The 18,469-nt window shown below is 40.7% G+C and overlaps 1 protein-coding gene across 6 annotated transcripts in view; it reads left to right on the forward strand.

Moving 5' to 3' along the window:
* Window positions 1-18,469, forward strand: part of nectin1b (nectin cell adhesion molecule 1b) — a 207,474-nt gene that overhangs the window by 90,150 nt on the left and 98,855 nt on the right. The gene's annotated exons all lie outside the window — the stretch shown is intronic.

The following is an 18,469-nucleotide window of genomic DNA, read 5'->3' on the forward strand; positions in this document are numbered from 1 at the left end:
TCTGTCTGGCATGGCTTCATAACTGACAAAACGCTACTAACGACGCTAGCAGCCCTATTCGGTGCTATTTTTGGTTGGCTAACAGCTAGCAAGTCAGTCGCGACTGGATAGTCGCTAAACGGTTGCTTAGCATCGATGCTAGGTGTTTCTGTTACATTAAGTGACTAGCGGCTGACAAAAATTGGCAGTCGCTAAGTGCTAGCTTAGTACGACATAAGGTGACAAAGTTGCTAAAATGGTAGCTTTGAATGCGATGGTGATGTTATTAAAATGCGACCTGGTTGTGTTTAAGAGACTTAGCATTAATGATGGTAAATTACAAAGTGTTTGCTTATCAATGGTAAAGAGATAGTGGTAGCTAAAATGCAAGCTAGTAGCATTTGAGTGAGTGAGTGGCAAATGGGCAGTCGCTACTTGAGCACTGACAAAGTGACTTGTTGTTGTAATGCTAGTTTTTGGCAATATATGGACTGAATAAAATAAAAAGTTTGGGCTAAACAGGAGTTACAGGATTGTTTTTATTTGTATAAGTTAGCTTAGCACTAGCTAAATGATTAAGGCCCTTAACAGTACTCAACTTATCACTATTTTTTGTTCTTAGCTTGTCATTGGTTACTGGCTCACACATAACACTTGGAGCTAGTTTTGTGCTAGCTTAGTACGACATGCATTTACGAAGTCTCTGAAATTTCAGCTTTTAATGCGCAAGTAATGTTGCTAAAATGCTTCCTGGTGGCGTGTAACAGACTGAGGATTGATGATGATAAATTACTGTGCGCTTACCACTGGTTAATTGACTTGCTAAAATGCAAGCTAGTAGCATTTGAGTGGCGAATGGGCTATCGCTAAGTGCTAGTTTAGCACTGACTACGTGATTGGTTGTTGAACTGCTACTTTATGACATTATGGACTGAATTAAAAAAAACAGGAAATACAGGCTTGTTTTATTGGCGCAAGTTAGCTTAGCACAAGCTAAATGATTGAGGCGCCTGGATAAAAGTCGTCAAATTATCGCTGTGATGTTTGTTGTTATTTTCAACTTGTCATTGGTTAGCGACTCCCATATAACACTGGCTTTGTCCCGACTTACTAGCTAGCTCTCCAATGTAGCTCATAATAAGTCGTTGCTAGCTGTGAGTCTAGCAGAATGTCATGATTATTATTAAAGCTGGATGCAAAATGGATAGCGGGTTTATTGATGGGATGGATGATTCAGCGACTTTAACGTATGGATAGATTTTTATATTTTTGCGTACCTTGTAGGCGGGGGAAAGGGGGGGTGTGTTCCAACTCGCTTGGCTTGTTGTTGACTCACATCCCGTCTCTCAGAACAGCTGCCATACAGTGTCTTTTTTTCTCTTTGCTATTCTTTCCCGATAGGCCGGTATATTGTGATCATTCGGGCGTGAGAGGCGGCCGTTAGTCACCAGACAGGAAAGCAAGGAAGCAATCGACTCATACCGAGTGCCCCTGAATGCGACACAATCCCTCGCAAAGACAAAGAGGGAAAGGCACTGAAGTCATTTTCTATATTTATTGTAAATGAGCAGGCTTTGTTCTGTCGTCTGTGTTGAGTGACTCCAGAGAGCCGATACTTCATTTAAGCACATTCAGGTGCTGGATGTTTGCAAACGCCATTTGAACCTCGTTCACGTTTTCCCGCATTGTTTTGCAGTTGACACAAAGCGTCCTGGTATGAGTCGACGAAAACCGAGTGGCGGTCTAGCTAGGTCGAGTCAAGAATTTACTTTTGTCCAGATGTTTGTTTCGACTTTCTGCAACGAACCGAATCACGATGGTGCTTTTCGGACACGAACGGTGAAAAGGTCGCAGTATTCTTCAACGCAGCAGCTGGGAATTCCGAAATGGCGGCCTGTCAAATTTAAGGGCGACAGATGATTGTCAAACACGGGGTTGGTTGCTGTTTGATGTGTGGAGGAATGCGGCGGCGTGTTGGAACTTGCCCACGCGCGTCTCGCTTCAAGGCGCTACGTGACAGAGGGATGAAACTGTTTCCTGGTCCGGTGCGGGTCCAGACTTGTTTTCGTTATGTACAATGCCATTTCCTTATTGAAGATCTGGTGCGTTTTTGTAACACCATTAGCAAGAGAAACTCAGGGTGTCTTTTTCAAGGATTCTTAAATTCCTCTGGTCCAAGGAGCCTCATAAACCTATGACCAATCAAAATATTGAGATGACGATGTCGATTAAATGATTGTTTCTCACGATACGTTACAGCTAGCGACTAGCGTCTGCTTCCAGGGAATACGTGTATCTTATTCAAAATGATTCGACATTCAATGAATTTGAACCGCTTATTTTGAAAGTATTTCGGATGAAAACATCAGACAAAATGCTAACCTGCGACAAACTTAGCACTGACGTACAGTGGATAAAGTAAGCGTGTCATTGCTAGCAGGTAACAGTTGTCCAGAATTTTTGATTTTGACGTTTATAAAATGCTAAACACTTGATTTGTGCTCACAGCTCGCAAAGTGATTAACATTGCTAAAAATCAGTGTAGCTACTAGCTTGTTGATTAGCTACACACTCAAGAGTTTCTTGACTTTCTTAGTTTGTTACTTTATTTGTGACAAACTTTATTAGTTTCTTTCAGTTCACGGCTTTTAAGTATGATTTCCAATCAGCTACTTTCAAATGTTTTGGACCAAAACAAAAATTATAAGCGTTTTATTCATTGTAATGTTAGCATGTAGCACCCAGTTAACTCACGTTAGCCTTCAGGTTTTTGTCGGTCGGACAAGTGCACACTTTCGGCGAAGAAAAAGTGCAACAAAAATGCTAACTTGAGATGAAAAGACTAAGAGCGTGTAGCTGCTAACTGTTAGAAGCTAGATGCCGTTAACTACCGGCCAGAGCGTATTGTCTCATCACGTTAGCATTTTAATGCACTTTATCTCAGTCAAAAGTTTGCTAACAGTCTACTAATGCGACTTGTTGGCGGCTAACAGGTATCATAAGTAGAGTAATGTCATTTTGCGGTCTGAAAATGCTAAGATTGTTTCTTTTGTTCTTGTAGCTTCATTTTTTTTTCGGGGGGGGTCCTGGTTTCCGATCCATTCTAGTTTCTTGCCTCCAAGACAAGTTTGTTTACCTGCTTTTGAATTTGATTTCCAAATGCTGCTTTAAAGGGCAGAAATGTAATCATTACATATTTAGTCAATAACTTGCTCAGGACTTGGCCTTTTCCCGCCGACTCCGAACTGTATCCGAGGCGCTGACAAAAAATATATATATAAGACGTCCAGCGTCTATCAAGATTGGGACGTTATCCGAATGCGCCGCCGCTGCGTGCGACGTGCATTATGCATGAGCGTGAACTGACACAGCATTATACACCTGCCAGGAAAAACATCCCCGCTTCCAGTTTTTGCCGAGATAAAGCGTCCGAGACAAGCTGTTGCGTAGCGGCGAAAATCTGTTTTCTTTGCGGCGGGAAGCAACACTGATGGAGCACTTAAGAGAGGCAAATTTTAATCAAGCTTCTCGCTCTTCGCGCCGCCATTTGTCAGCGCTCGGCAGATAGCGGCGGCCAAGGAGCGCCTTGTTTCAATTAGTTTTGGTGGGAAGGCATCGAGTCACGTGGGCACGGGGCGCTTCTCCCAAGGACGCGCGTCGCTCGTTGCAATCTAATGAAGTACCCCCGTCTTTTAATCACTCCTCCCCGTAAGATAAACCGAAAAAAAACAGGCCTGGTTTCACCAAAACAAATAGCTTATTCCCCTTTCGCTCCGTAACTCTACGGAGGAGAAGCTGACAACTGGTCCGATCCGATTAATCAGTTCTCGAAGGGCGCGGGATGTTTAGAACCTACCTGGGGCTTAGCCTGTCTGGGTAACAAATTAGCAGAGTGAAATTGTAATTCGTTTCGGAATGTTTTGTGTGGTTGAGCTCATTTCCAGAAATCATATCTGTGTGCATGAAAACCTGTTGATTGACCAACTTTGTTTTAGCGACTAAACTGTTGCAATCTCAAGTAACTATTTAAACGATAATCGATTTAAGCAGCAAAATATAGCTAAAATTAATCTTCATTTACTAAAAAGTTGGATAAACTTGAAAGAGTTTCATATTTTTACCAAATCTAAACTAGCCTTCGATCAAGTTTCATAGTTCGTGCTAAAGCTATGCTGATGCTAGCTTCTTATACTGTACAGCCATCTTGGTAGCCATTTAGCTTGTCTAATAAATAATAAATTGCGCCCACAACTGACTTTTGATGTTGCCCACCTTTCGCTTATCGATTTCGGCAGCAAATAAGCTAGCGTATTAACTTGAAATTCTGACATTTTGCTTCCATAATTTCGTCAAATCAATCAAAACAAGCCACAGACTAAGCTCATTTCATGCTAAAGCTAAGGGGGTGTCAGCTTTTCATACGCCCTATTTTGGCAGCCAATCAGCTATCCTAAAATAAATTACATCCACAATTGTTTTTTGATGTTACCAACTTGCAATCAGCACATCTCAATTTACTCAAGAAACACGAATCGATTCAAGAAAAAAATTGTTAGCTAAAATTGATCTCTATCTCCTAAATAGTTGGATTAACTTTAACTTCTGACATTTTCGTTGGTGCAAAAGCTATGGGACGGCTAGCTTCTCTTATAGCCTGTTTTGGCAGTAAACTAGCTAGTCTTAAACTAAATTCGCAAATCTCAAGCAACTCCTGAAACGATCTAGATCACAACACAGTTAGCTAACAGGAATTCATCCCTAGCTAGCGGTTAAGATTGCCAACGTTTGAACAAGTCATTCTCAGCAATCAAGGGGAGTTGAAGAGCTACTGATGTGCTAACTAATCCCCGCAGCAAATTGGAAAGGTCAAATTTAATTTCTACTCACCCACGGCTGGTAAATTCTTCTTTGCAACACTGTAGTGGAACTTGAAAGCTATCCATCATATCGTTTTTTTCTGTTTATCCCGGTCAGTGTCACAGAAAAGCTGAAGTCTGTCACATCTGTCTGTCATGAGGCTGACATGTTCCAAGAACTAGAAAATTGGAAATTTCAAGAAAAATACAATATAATGACACTCAGAGTTCCCTCTAGGAGTCCGGAGTTGGAGATTGTTAGGGGTTAGGGTTAGGGTCAGGTTAATTTTCTTCCACGATCTTATTTTAACCTTACAGTTTGAAATATATTTTTATGACTACAGTAGAAGACAATTTCATCTTTCATAAACGTAACACACCACCTGATAAGCTGAAAGGAAATTCTTTCATCAGTTCATCTAACGCAGGGGTGTCCAAACCCAGTCATTGAGGGCCACTACCCCTATCCTGCACGTTTTTGATGTCTCCGTCCTCCAACGCAACTGATTGAAAAGATCAAATCATCAGCAAGCTCAGAGGAAACCTGATAACGATCCTGATCATTTGAATCAAGTTTGTTGTTGGACGAAAAGATCTAAAACATACGTATTCATATATTTATATGTATATATGTGTATATATTAGTGTACTATACTCAATAATATATATAATAGAGTTGTCAGTTGAAGCATTAACTTTGAAGATTAATTTAAATATTTGGTTTTAGGAAAGCTCAATTATTTCCGTTCTATTTACTTCCTGTGCCAGCTGAACTCTGCTAGCTTAGCAACCCAACAGAAAAGACATATAAAGGTGCTTATTTAGATTTACTCTTTTCGTTTTCACACCAAAGACAAATGTCTACGCGTGCGTTCGTGTAACCATCAAAGACAAGTCATTGCTCACAAACCCGACGTACATTTTCGTAAACATTAAGGGCAATTAGCAGTCTAGCATGAATCTACCGGTAATGGTTGTGTTTTGTGTAAACACCAAAGACATTTCCCCGGTCTTCAACCTAACGTTTCTTTTGGGAAACATCAAAGGACAATTTCGAGTCTCGATGAACACTACGCACATTTGCGTAAGCATCAAAGAAAAGTCTTCAAACTCATCAAAACAAAGTGTTTCCGTTTAAAAAAAAAAAACAGTTAAATGAACTTGATCTGGCGCTGTCCAAAGCAGTCAAGCGCCGCGCCGCCTATGGTCATTTAAGAGAAGGAAATCAGCCCCTTCATTACGCTAATCACCTTCGGAAACAAGCGAGCTCTGTTTTTGTTCGCCCGACAAATTGATGCCGCCGTCTTCATTTTCTTGCTCGCACAATAAGTGCTGATGAATGGCCTCGCTGTTGGCAAAGGCCTCACAATTATGCCACAATCGCCCACTTTGTTGCCGTTGTTCTCTTTTGTTTTCACCGTACCGTCAAACGTGGGAACATTTCTTTTCCCCCCGCCGTCAGTCGACGATCGTTAAAAAAAAAAAAAAAATGAAACCGCACCCACACAAAGGTGTTTTATCGCACAGCTGGGAAATGTTTGACGCCCATGAAATCTTGCCATAAAAACGATAAAGATCGAACGCAGTTAGACAACAAAATGGGGTGATGATTAAAACTCCCACATGGAATATACTGTAGTCGTTTATAGTGCAGTTTAAACGCTGGCCACAAGATGGCAGCAGAGACCACACGAATGCCCTCAATTCACTCCAACATAATTCTTGATACGATGATTTTCGATAGAGCAGAGAAGATACCAATAGTAGTATAGGCCAATAACCAATAATTGGACATACTGTAATCGCTTATAGTGCAGTTTAAAAGTTGGCCGCAAGATGGCAGCAAAGACATCTCCACAATTCACTTCAACATAGTTCTCGATATGAATATTGGCGATAGATCAGGGAAGATACCAATAGGCCAATAACCGATATTTGGAGATCATTCATTTCAAGCAAAAGGGAAAATATTGGCGTCAAATTTACTTTGTTAACTCTGGTGAAAGTATTTGCTTATTGAACAATATTTTGGATTTGCATGATTTTATATTTTAAAATGTAATTACAAAATATATATAAAATCTAAAGCTTTCAAGTTCCTCAGCATGTCTTGAAAAAGTCAATGAAAACTAAAACAAATACTCTATCCATAGTTCTCGATAGTAAATGAAGTTCTCCGAAAAGTCAAACTAGCAGACGTTAAAATTTCACTTCCCTTTGTTAATTTCAACCAAAATCAAAGTGTTTCCAAGGTCAGCAGAATCTCTTATAAACTTCATCTGAAAACATAAAATGTTCCCGGAAGTTAAGATCGTTTTTAATGCACTTTTGGGAAAGCCGATTCCGATATTTGTCGTATTGCCGAATATTTGTCCGTCCGATAATCTATCCCTAACCATGTTGCCAAATGCCACCAAAACGCTACACGAAGCACCTCAACTCACTTCAATGTAGTTCCTACTCTAATATACCATTAGTTCTTTGGCACCATAGTTCTTTGAAAAATAAAGTTTGTTTATTCACTGAACTAAACATGAACCGAACCACGAACTTTAAAACGAAGTCACGAAGCAAACCTAGCAATTACACATTGATGTTGTTTTGCTCTTTTAACTGGCCCAATGAGGGCACCATACCTGTCTACCTTCAGAAAACGCTTTATATTTTGATATCCCTCTTTGATCGGGATCAACGATGGAGAAGATAATATCAGATAAGTTGAGGTTCAGTCAGTGGGCGAACCTTCCGAAGTCAATCGAAGCTTCCTTTTATCTGCGTCGAGGTGCACAAAGCTTTTTGTTCAACCAGATCCGTCTAGAACAGGAGAAAAGAGCGTGCGCACATGGAGAAAATCCGGCAGCAGGGGGAAAAAAAAAAAAAACAGAAATGAGATGGGGCTCAGAAACGTGATGAAAGTGGATTTTGGAAAGGATTGAAGGCCAAAAGAAACTTTGCCTGCTTTACAACCAAAGTGGATTTCTCACTTTTTTTCTCAATGCGGGAATAGTGCAACACTTTCGGATGACGTTCGCAAGAAAAAAAAAAAATGCAAGACATAGTGACAAAAATACAAAATATAAATATAGTTTGATGAAATGTAGTCCCTGGATTATCTTTTCTAAGCACGTTTTTCTTACTCTTACTTTAAAGACCTCTGGGTCTTTAAACCAAACTAACGGAAATACTTATGCTAATATTAAGTACCCTTTAACCCTCTTGTTATGTTGCGGGTCAAACTGACCCAATTGACCCCGGGTTCATGTTGAATGCTGTTTTTCAAAACTTTCCACTTTGTTTATGTATAGTTACCATAAAAAATGGCATTTGCATGCAACTTTGTTGCAACATTTTAAGAATTTTCCTTTCAGTTTTGCCACTTTTTTTTAAATAAGCAAAACCCGGGTCAAAATGACCCAAGATTTATATTGATGTTCTGATTGAGGGGAAAAAGGAATCGAATCTCCTGTTTTTTTTTTTTTTTTTTTTTTTTTTTAGTAGCAGGATTACACAAAAAAAGGTTTGGAAGCTTTTGGATAGTTAGGCATGATTGTGGGTCAAATTGACCCGCGATATTATTCATATTCCAGTGAAACAATTGTAATAACTGGGTATAAATTAAGTGTTGTCTTATTTACTTTGTAAGTGGGTTTCCAATAAAAAAAAAAACAACTAGTTTTTGGCTCTGTTTGATAAATTCACACACCTCCGGGTCATATCGACCCAGAGACATATTTGCTATTATTGAGAAATGAACATAAGTTACAGTTTAAAACAAAACATTGGATTTGGATTATAAACATTAAGGCATGATTTAGCTACTAAATACGCCCGGGTCAAAGTGACTAAGGGACATTTTTTCTGTTCCTTGTAAACAAACATAGCAAGAGGGTTTTAAAGTGTCCATTAATTGTATTTACGTTTTCGTAAACACAAACATCTCCCTTGAACGTAGCATACACTTTGTAAACATACCCCAATATTTTGCATATTTTACATTGGACAATATAATTTTTGTAAAAATGCCATCTTTCTTATCCTAATATTTGTTTTCATAAACAAACGACAACTTATAAACGCTAATGAACCTAGCATACATTTTTAAGCACGAGACAATTTTGCATTGGCAGAAAATGCAATCTCTGCGTTTGTCAACATGATCCAATTGCGAGTCTTCAGCGGAGCTGACATCCGTGTTTGTTTCTCGCCTCGTCTTTTAAAGCGTTTCTTAACTCCGCGCGTGACGAGAATGAGGAAACGCTCGCGTGTTTACGTCACATTAAGGTAAATCAGGTAGCGCATAAACTATTTTTCCCTCCTGTGAAGACGCACACACCAGGAAGCCGAGAAGCACACGGGGTGACGGTTACCCTTGTTTTTCTTTTCTTTTTTATCAGACGACAACCAGCCTCCGCCTTCCGCTGCTTCTCTACGGAATTAAAGCGGCGATGAACCGGCGTGCATTAGCATGTTAGCGCGACCATTCGCCTGCGCTCCGTTCGCCGTGTAAAATTTATTTGTCACCTCGCCGTCTATCTCAATCGGCGCTCTCCACAACGAGCGCGTCGGTTTGCATTATTCATGGAAGAAAGTAAATAAAAGAATAAGAAATTGCATATGTGGCTTGTACAGTAAAGCAGTAAAAATGAAAAAGGAAAAAAAAGTGATTTTATATAGTACAGGTTTAAAACAGGTTTGTCAAACTTAGCTCATGATGCAAGGGCCACGATTCTTTGATTCGAATGTATCAAGCACACTTTTTGATTCACTTTTTAATTATTTGAACACTGAAATCAATGAAGTTAATTGCAGGGTGTGGTGGGTGCTGAGCAGCATACTACTTCCTTCTATTCATCCATTTAAGTCAGCTTGGTTTGTTGTTAGCTGTTGTGACAGTGTGAGTATCAAAATGTGTAGTCAACTCTCTCTATCATGCCAGCCTATATGGAGCACTCAAGCACTCCTAGCTAGCGGCTAATTTATGCTAGAAGCACATATTATGGAGCCAAAGCCACCAGTAAACACAAGTGCTGCTAGCTTGTGGCTAATTTATGATAGACTCTGTTATCATTGAACCTGAGCCACTAGTTAACACTACAACGCAGCTAGCTAGCGGCTAATTTATGATCGTCTCGGCTATAACAGAGCCAGCACCACCGGTAAACACTCAAGTGCCGCTAGATTGTGTCTAATTTATGCTATTTCCGGCTAAAACTGGGCCAGTGCCACTGGTAAACGTACTAGTGCTGCTAGCTAGCGGCTAATTCATGCTAGGCGCAGCTATAACAGAGTCTGAGCCACAGGCAAACACTTCCAGCAAGTGCCGTATGTCAGGATGAGTTTAAAGAAGTGGTCTTTGGTGTAAAGATATAAAAATTGGACAGATTACTGCCCAAGGGTAAGCCAAGGTCGTCAAATTAGACAAGCTTCAGCCCGAATGTGAACGAGTGTGTTTGCAACCATCAGTGGTTGTGTCGACTTTTCATATCCACTGTAAGTAAAGCAATTGCGGTACCGCTGTCTCCCAATACCCCAAAATGGGATCAGCTTGTTGACGAGAAAACGAGTTGCTGAGCACTCACTTGGTTGGCCGTTCACCAAGATATCAATCGTTCATTTTTATTTGCTGCTATTATGGTCTGTCAAAAATAACGCCCGTTGTGAAACCTATCCCATTCGCAAAGAAAGGTTGCCAACCGCTGTCGTATATGAGCGTGTAGGCCGCGCGCCGCCGGGCAGGTTGACCGGTCTCGACCTTGTCGCTAGCCGAAACGCTCTTCCGCCGCGTCGGCTGAAGAGCAAACGTGCTCGGAGGCGGGCGGCGCAACGAGGCGTCCTCGCTGCGGGAGGGCTCGCCTCTGCCAAGATCACTCCTCATTATCCAAATGAGGCATTAGCATCGGCGCTCTTCGAGACCACGCGTGCGCTTTAGTTCAGCTAGCGTTTAAGCTAATGGTAATTAAAACCTCGGAATTGATGTTTTAATCCAAGCTGTTTGTTTGTGACGATCAAAATTTCTCTTGAAAATATGAAAATGGCTGCCAAAATAGATTTTGTTCAATGAAACAAAAAGAACTAATTTTAAAACGATGATACTGTGATATGTTTGCTCGTTGTTATCACACCATCAAAATCGACTATCGTCCCTTGCTTACATGTGAATTAGATCCACTGCAAAGGGGTTTGAATCTTTTCTAAAATACTGTTTGCGCATAGACGGAGGCTTGACAAGATGGAGAAGGGGCTCGGGGGCACCCTCCTCCATCTTGTTGTGAAGGAATAAAATATCACCGGGGGAGACCACGTGACAGGCGAGTGGGATTTATCGTGGACGTTTGTTTCTGCCGGCTCCGCTCGTTTGGCCTCTGCGGAGGAAACGAGCGTTCGACGGGACAGCCCGAGCGTCCTCGGTCCTCAGCGGCGATGTCACGGCTCCCCGGGGTGCCGCCAGCTTAAGATATGTATAAAAAAAAATGCTAATGCAAATAAAGAAGCGGTGATTGGGCCCCTGGAAAAAAAAACTGCAGAAATAAGTGTATAGGGTTGTTTGAAAAAAAGAAAAAATGCTGCTGCTGCTTAAAAAGAGCAGGAGCCTGCAGATTTGCCCGGCGTAATGCGCACTGACCCAATAACTCATCCTTACGTCACATCCACTCGCCGCTGCAGCCTCTCGCAGGCAAAAAGTGCATTAAGGAGGCCTGGCCAGTTGTTGCTGCTTAAAGGCACATTACGGAACAAAATGGCCGCCTTCGCAAAGACAAAAATACGGGCAATAATCATTATTTTACAAAGGAACGTAAGAAATGTATATAAAGTATACATTCAAACAAAATCATTTTATTCAAATTATTTCATTAATTCAAATAAATATTAGGATAATATTAATATAATTTATATCTAAAATATAATATTGGATAATAAATAGTCGGAGTCACAGATTTAACTGTATTTTGTCTCATCCTTTGATGTTTACATCACAGGTATTTCACATCAAAGCGTTAAAAGAAGACACCAGGGAGCTGAAAATTCACCCAGATGGTGACATGTCAACGTCGAATATGGCACGACCACTTTTTTAATCACAACTCCAGGAGTGTGGCTAAAATACAGTGAAAATGATGTGGAATTAGCCCCCCAAAAATGGACACAATGCAGCACAAGGGTTACATTTCATCAAAAGTGTTGAATAGGGACGTAACCGAAAATGATGCTAGGTTGTTTTCTTATGGCTCAGGACAGCTCTTGGGCCGGCGCATGTAAAAGTTAAGTTGGAGCGATACGTTAAATTTGCGTTGGATTGAAATCGGGTTATCGGTTTCCGGACGAACCGGTAGAACGGCTTTACCGAAAATGGGTGATCCTTCCCCCTCCTGCGCTAACAATGCAAATCATTCTTCTTGAGTTCAACGCTTTTTCTTAGCTTTGTTGTCCCCGCCAGGAGTTTGGCAAAATTTCCAAGGCAGGTGTCAAAGAGTGGCATCACCTGATCCTTTATGGGAACCGAGCGACGGACACCCTTTCATGTTCTCCGTCTTCTCCGAGCTAATTAGGCTCCGATAACAAGAGAGGCGAGGCGTCCGCGAATGGAAGGCCGAGGATTACCGGGAAGCCTTTTCCCATATTTATCCTGCTTTTGACTAGTTGGAAGGACGTGTTCCTGGGGAGGGTGACCTCTGATTCATGTGGGTAATGAGGGCCTGTGTCTCCCTAATCCCATTAGCCGGTCGGCTTCAAACCTGAGTTGATATCGGACGCGGCGAAGAGAGAGACCGGATCTTTGAATTTTCTACCGGTGGGATTAAGTTCAGGACAATGGAATCGGAGATTTCTCTTATTTGGGTTTCTTCAAGTTTGACCGCGTGTAGTCGCTTGGTTGCGCCTTTATAGCATAGTTAGCTTTTAAGCTAACGCTGTCATACTGTATTGTTTGAGTACTTTTGCTTATATTCTTTTGCAATCTTCAGATTGTTGTGAGATTGATTTTCACGATAACTTGATTCGGTTCGTTTACCTTTATCGGGTTCGATCGCAGTTTCGAAAACGACCCCCCCCCCCCACCAGCCATTTTTTTAGAACACTGGTTAACTTAACATTTGAATAATTGTAGCAGTTGTATAGAAATCACACCGGTGACATCGTTTATTACACATAAATCCATAAAATAACCTTGTATCATTAATTATATATCATGAAATTTGGTGAAACACTCAGTCTGCGGACCTGTCCTTCAAAACAAAACAAAATTAAACTAAAATAATAATTGGGTGAGCAATTCAAGGAATTTGCTCAAACAATCGACCTGGATGTCATAAAACTTCATAAAATACATAGTACAACATAAATAAAACATAAATGTGTCAAATATGAAATCCATTTGCAAAAGCAGCAATTTTTTGTTTTGGATAACACCTTTTCCCATTTTTTCATCTACCTTTTGGGCCGTTTCAAACATCTTTTCCAACGTATGCCTTGGGTCCCAGAAAATTGGGCGGTGGGTGGGCCGCAAATGGCCCCCGGGCCATAGTTTGGACACCCATGTTTAACAGTGAATACAATTACAGACCTCCAATTTATTCACGTATCATAGCTTCATCAAGATCCTACGCCTCTCAACCGTTGATAGATTTACCGTATTTTTCCGACTGTAAGACGCGTTTAAATCGATTTTGATCCAAAATTGAATCAAATTGAAGTTGAATAAAGTTTGACCCATTTGCTGTATTGGTTTCTTTTTTTCCTCGTGCGTTATAACACGGTGCGGCTTATAACGCCGTGCACGTTATATATCTGGAAATTTCCCCAAAATATACTATATATATAATCAGTTTTCCTCATAGTCTGAATAATACGGCATAGATATAATCAAAGGCATGTCCAAACACTTTTGCATATCTCTGGACGCGCCGTATCGCATTTTGGTACGTGCATTCCACGAAGGTAAATACGACCCGGGCAGGAACGCGACCGGCAAATGGGACCGAGGTGGAAAAAAAAAAAAACACAAAAAAACGAGTTTGACCTGCAGCCGCTCGCCTTTACGCTTACATGTCAGCACACGCGGCGATGAGACATCACCATTCCTGCGAGAACATTGCGGTGGGGGGGTGTGGGGGGGGGGGGGGGGTACACAGTGAAACATAGGGCGTGGCGGTAACGCGAGGATGGAAGGGAGAAGAAAGAAGGAAATTACAAGGCCGACGTGCAGGCGACAAGGGGGGAGGACAAATCAAAAGATGACGCTACGAGGCCGTCTTTTTTTCTTTTTTTTTTTTTATTATGTCCATATTAAAATAACGCAAGAAACGTTCGCGTTAGATCTAATGCCTGCAGGAGGATATTATTTCGAAGAGCGTATTCAACGGCTGCATAACCTTGATGTTATCTTTTCGGTCCATTGTTCGTCGGCACAAATTGCCATTGTCATTTTTTTTTTTATTCATGATAGGCGTGTGCCTTTGCATGGATTAAAATAATACAACCACATAGCATAATTGCATATTTATAATTGTGATATTTAAATTTTGGGGGGGAAAAAAAAGAATAAACTGAATTTTCATAACTTTTTTTTTTGCATACTTGTTTACATTTTTGGATTCCGTTTTTGGTACAGTATCAAAAACTACGTTTTGATTATTTTCCAAAAATTTTGGGGTATGACTTAGGCAGATGCCAACATAATAATGTGAGGACATGCAATATATTTTACAAATACGATATAAATATGGTAACGGTTTCAAAAACGTGGACGTAAAATGAATAATCCTTAAAATAATAGTAATATAATTTAAAAAATAACATTCAAAGTCTCAGTTTGACCAACAACACAACAGGAGAGATGAATTATAATTCTCAAGGAGAAAATTATTCATATTTAGAGTCAGCCAGTCAGGTAAACTCAAAATTTTAAATGTAGTTACATCAAAAAGCGAGATTTCTGTTTATATTTATTGTTTTGTATTGTTTAAATACATATTTTATATATGTATTTTGCACATAATTCACACATTCAATCCCCCCCTAAAAAAAATAAAATAACTCAAGATAGCGGCAGATAAACCGCACTTGGACCATCAGCCGCAGGTCTCAAATCATCAGTAAAAAGTTTTGGCTTGTATTCGGAAAAATACGGTACGTCCCCGGGATTGAATGAGTTAATGAGAAGTTAGGTCGGTCCTCCCCCTACTGTAGAAATCATCACGCTTAAAAAAAAAAAAAAAAAAAAAAAAAAAACGAAAATAGAATACCCACATAGCCCAGCGTGATGTTTTTGCCTCAGTTCGCGGTTATTGAAACGCTATTAATAACGCGCATTGGACGTGACGTAGCGGGTGTGGAATCGTCTTTGACAGCGCGCGGGAGGGAGCCGGCGTTCCACCGACGCATCGTCGCCCGCGGCAACACCTGCCACGGGACTGATAAAACAGCCCCGATCCTGTTCCCGGCGACGCGCGCGCTAGGCGGCCTCCATTAGCGACGCGCCGGCAAAATATTCCGATAGCGCCTTAACCTTGACTTGGAAGCACTAAAACGTACCATTGAGATTAATAGGTGCCAAGATGCGCCGTGAAAGGCGATAATTCAATCCAAGGGCGTGATGGATTTATATGGGCGATGAATAACATGAAATACTGCAGCTTTTATGTTTTTTTTTTTCGTTTTGAATGCGTCAACGGCGCCATCCCCGTAGAAGTGCATTCATCATGGCGTTTTCGCGTTCGTCCCCATCAGGAGGAAGATTTATAGCCGCAAACGCTTAAGTGACGAAATCCGGCGGGTTTCGGGACGTCCGACCGGAAGGGAAATAGCGAGGTGACGGAAGCGGATTTTATCGAAACGATATCGACGGCGACGAATCGAAAATTTACAGCCTGATAAGTGATAGCAAATGTATTTCGCCGTGCCTTCGGTTGTTGAAATATTTTAGCGATTGATCGGTGGACAAAGTTATGGTGCGTCATGAATCATGCGGGTAATTCATTCAGGCTCGCCGAGATGGGCCGTTGTGGGGAAATGAAACGGAAAAAGGAAATAAATGCGGAGTGAACCGATGATATGTGTGTCATCTGCCTTGAAAAGCCTTCACGAGAAAACGGAGAATTATTTCAGGCTTGCCTGGACGGGCTGCCAACCTGCCATATGTGTTCCATCAAAGCTAGTCGTAAATATGAACGGAGGTGGGCAACTTCCTTTTTTTTTTTTTTTTTTTTTTTTTGCTGGTCCGACATTCGTCAGAGCCCTGCCACCTTTCCGTCATTTTGTCAAGCCAGACGGAATTGGAATTGTCCTTCAGTTGTCCATTCTTCCACCGTCAAAAAGCGGGCAACATTTGACTTTTTTTTTTTTCTGGTCCGTCATTCGTCAGGCGCTGGTGTACCTCTTTCTGCACTCATACTAATTATTTTTTCATGTTTTATCTTGTACACTTAAAGTTAACACCATGTCTGTGGTTCAACAGTAATACAAGTGTAGCACGAAAACAAAGCCAGGCCCCAGGCTATAATACACCATCATGCTTAACCCTTTCAGTGCTAAGCGTTATTGGAAAATGAAAGCTTGAGAGGGCCAGTATTTTTTAGCATTTTCACTCATATCATATGAAAGAATGACTTCAAGTCCTTACATTGAATTGCATGTAGACAATAGCTGTGTTATAAGTGAGGACACACTGCCATCTAATGGTCACAGTGATCACTACAGTGCTCAATTGGCTTACATTAGGTAAGAATTCGTCACGTGTTGTATTTGACCAGAATTTTATTATTTATTATTGTTATTACTATTTTGAAAGACAAGAATTCTTGTCAATGGCACTGAATATGGTAGATGTCGGTTCTCATTTACAACTGCCTGCCCTACAACTATAGAAGACGATTTCATGAACATTTGTCTACATTTCAAATGTCACATACACTACAAGTGAAACCAAGTATTAGTTTTTCCAGTATGTTATGAACAGCGCAAGTCTTGGCGACATCATAGAGGGAAATTGAAACGATTCATTCCGGCTCGCCTCCATGGGCGGCTGTAAAGCGTATGGAAAGCGTAGGCTCAACTGTTTGTGACAAATTCATGAGATGACGATAAAAGAAAACATGGAATTTGCTACCAAAGAACGTTAAGTGTTTTCAGAGCATACCAGCAATGTCCAGCGTATCATTTATAGATTGTATTCATCAAAATTGCGGACAGTTCCTTTATGTTGTGTCAAATATATTTCACGTCACGTGCGGATGATTTTGAATGCGGCCCGCCTGGACGGGCAACTGCGGTGAATGAAATGGCTAATTAATTGACTACACTTTCAAGACAAAGAGACACACTTCAACAACAGGAATGTAAGATGAATTAGTTGATGCATTCATTGACTTTGACGGGCTGCTTGTCCGTCGGGCGTGGTGTTCTCCTAGCCTGAGGAAGTAGATGATGTCATGGTTCTGCAGGTTTTGACTTGAGAGCTCACTTTGTTTTTTTATCGCTTTTTTTTTTGTCTCAATGCAAGTTTCCCCTTGTTTGTCTTGTCAAAAGGAAAGCTTACAGAAGCGGGCATGTTTTTGTGTTTGCGTAGCCGACGCCCTCGTTCCGTTGTTTGCGCGACGGCCGCTTTCGATGCTCGCTGGCTCTTTGCTTTGGTCGCTTTCGATCTGATGATCATCTTTGAACGCCGCCGTGTTCGCTGCTTGTTGACCGAGTGGAATTCCGAACAATTCCAGGTTCATGCATGATTTTTTTTTTTTTTTTTTTTTTACTCACTTTGCACTTTTGTATGGAGCCCTAGATGTGACATGCGGGGACATAAGGGGGGTTCAAATGTGGCCACGGTATCGACACAGTCATACAAGTTTTATAAAAATAACTAAAGTATATTGTTTGTACCTATTGCTAAATGCAGTTAGCTTAAATAACACTCCTGAAAGTCTACAAAAAATAAAGATTAGCTAATAGCTAACCAATATCATTTTTTTCAGACTGATATCAGTACGAGAACTCAGCTATTATAACCGATACCACTAGTACTTTTGATTTAAAATAGTGTATTTTTTCTTCAAAAATGTTCAGTTAACTCATTTAATGCCAAAAAATGAATTTTTGCATATCTTTCAGGAAAATTTTGATATTCAATCCCAAAAAAGAACCTTATATTATTTGGTAATAAGACTGATAGCAGTATGAGTACTCAACTATTGCGTAATCACTGAAAATAACAAGTATCGATACCACTAGTGCTTTTGATACCCAATACAGATTATTGTTCCTTCAATTTTTTCAAGACGAACTCATTGAATACCAAAGACGTATTTTTACAAATCTTCAGGAATCTATTGAGTAGTTCACTGATAATGACAACAAGTATTGATACCGCTAGTACTCTTGACACGCAATATATATCTCAGATATTTTTCCTTCAAATATCAGGGTATTAACGCAATCAATGCCAAAGATGTATTCTTATGTCTTTCAAGAATCTTTACCATCCGATCCATAAAAAAACAAATCTGCAAATGACTTTGGATCAAGACCGATACGAGTACTCAACGATTGGACTTTGACATCCGAGGTCTAGACCCCCTCCGCAATAAACGATTACCGCATCGCAGCCGCAATTTCTTTTTCCGTGTCACGTTTGGGGCTCCGTGCTT

Source organism: Hippichthys cyanospilos, chromosome 11, assembly GCF_059441005.1.
Source record: "Hippichthys cyanospilos isolate Australia breed blue-spotted pipefish chromosome 11, RoL_Hcya_1.0, whole genome shotgun sequence".
In the NCBI taxonomy this organism is placed as follows: Eukaryota; Metazoa; Chordata; class Actinopteri; order Syngnathiformes; family Syngnathidae; genus Hippichthys; species Hippichthys cyanospilos.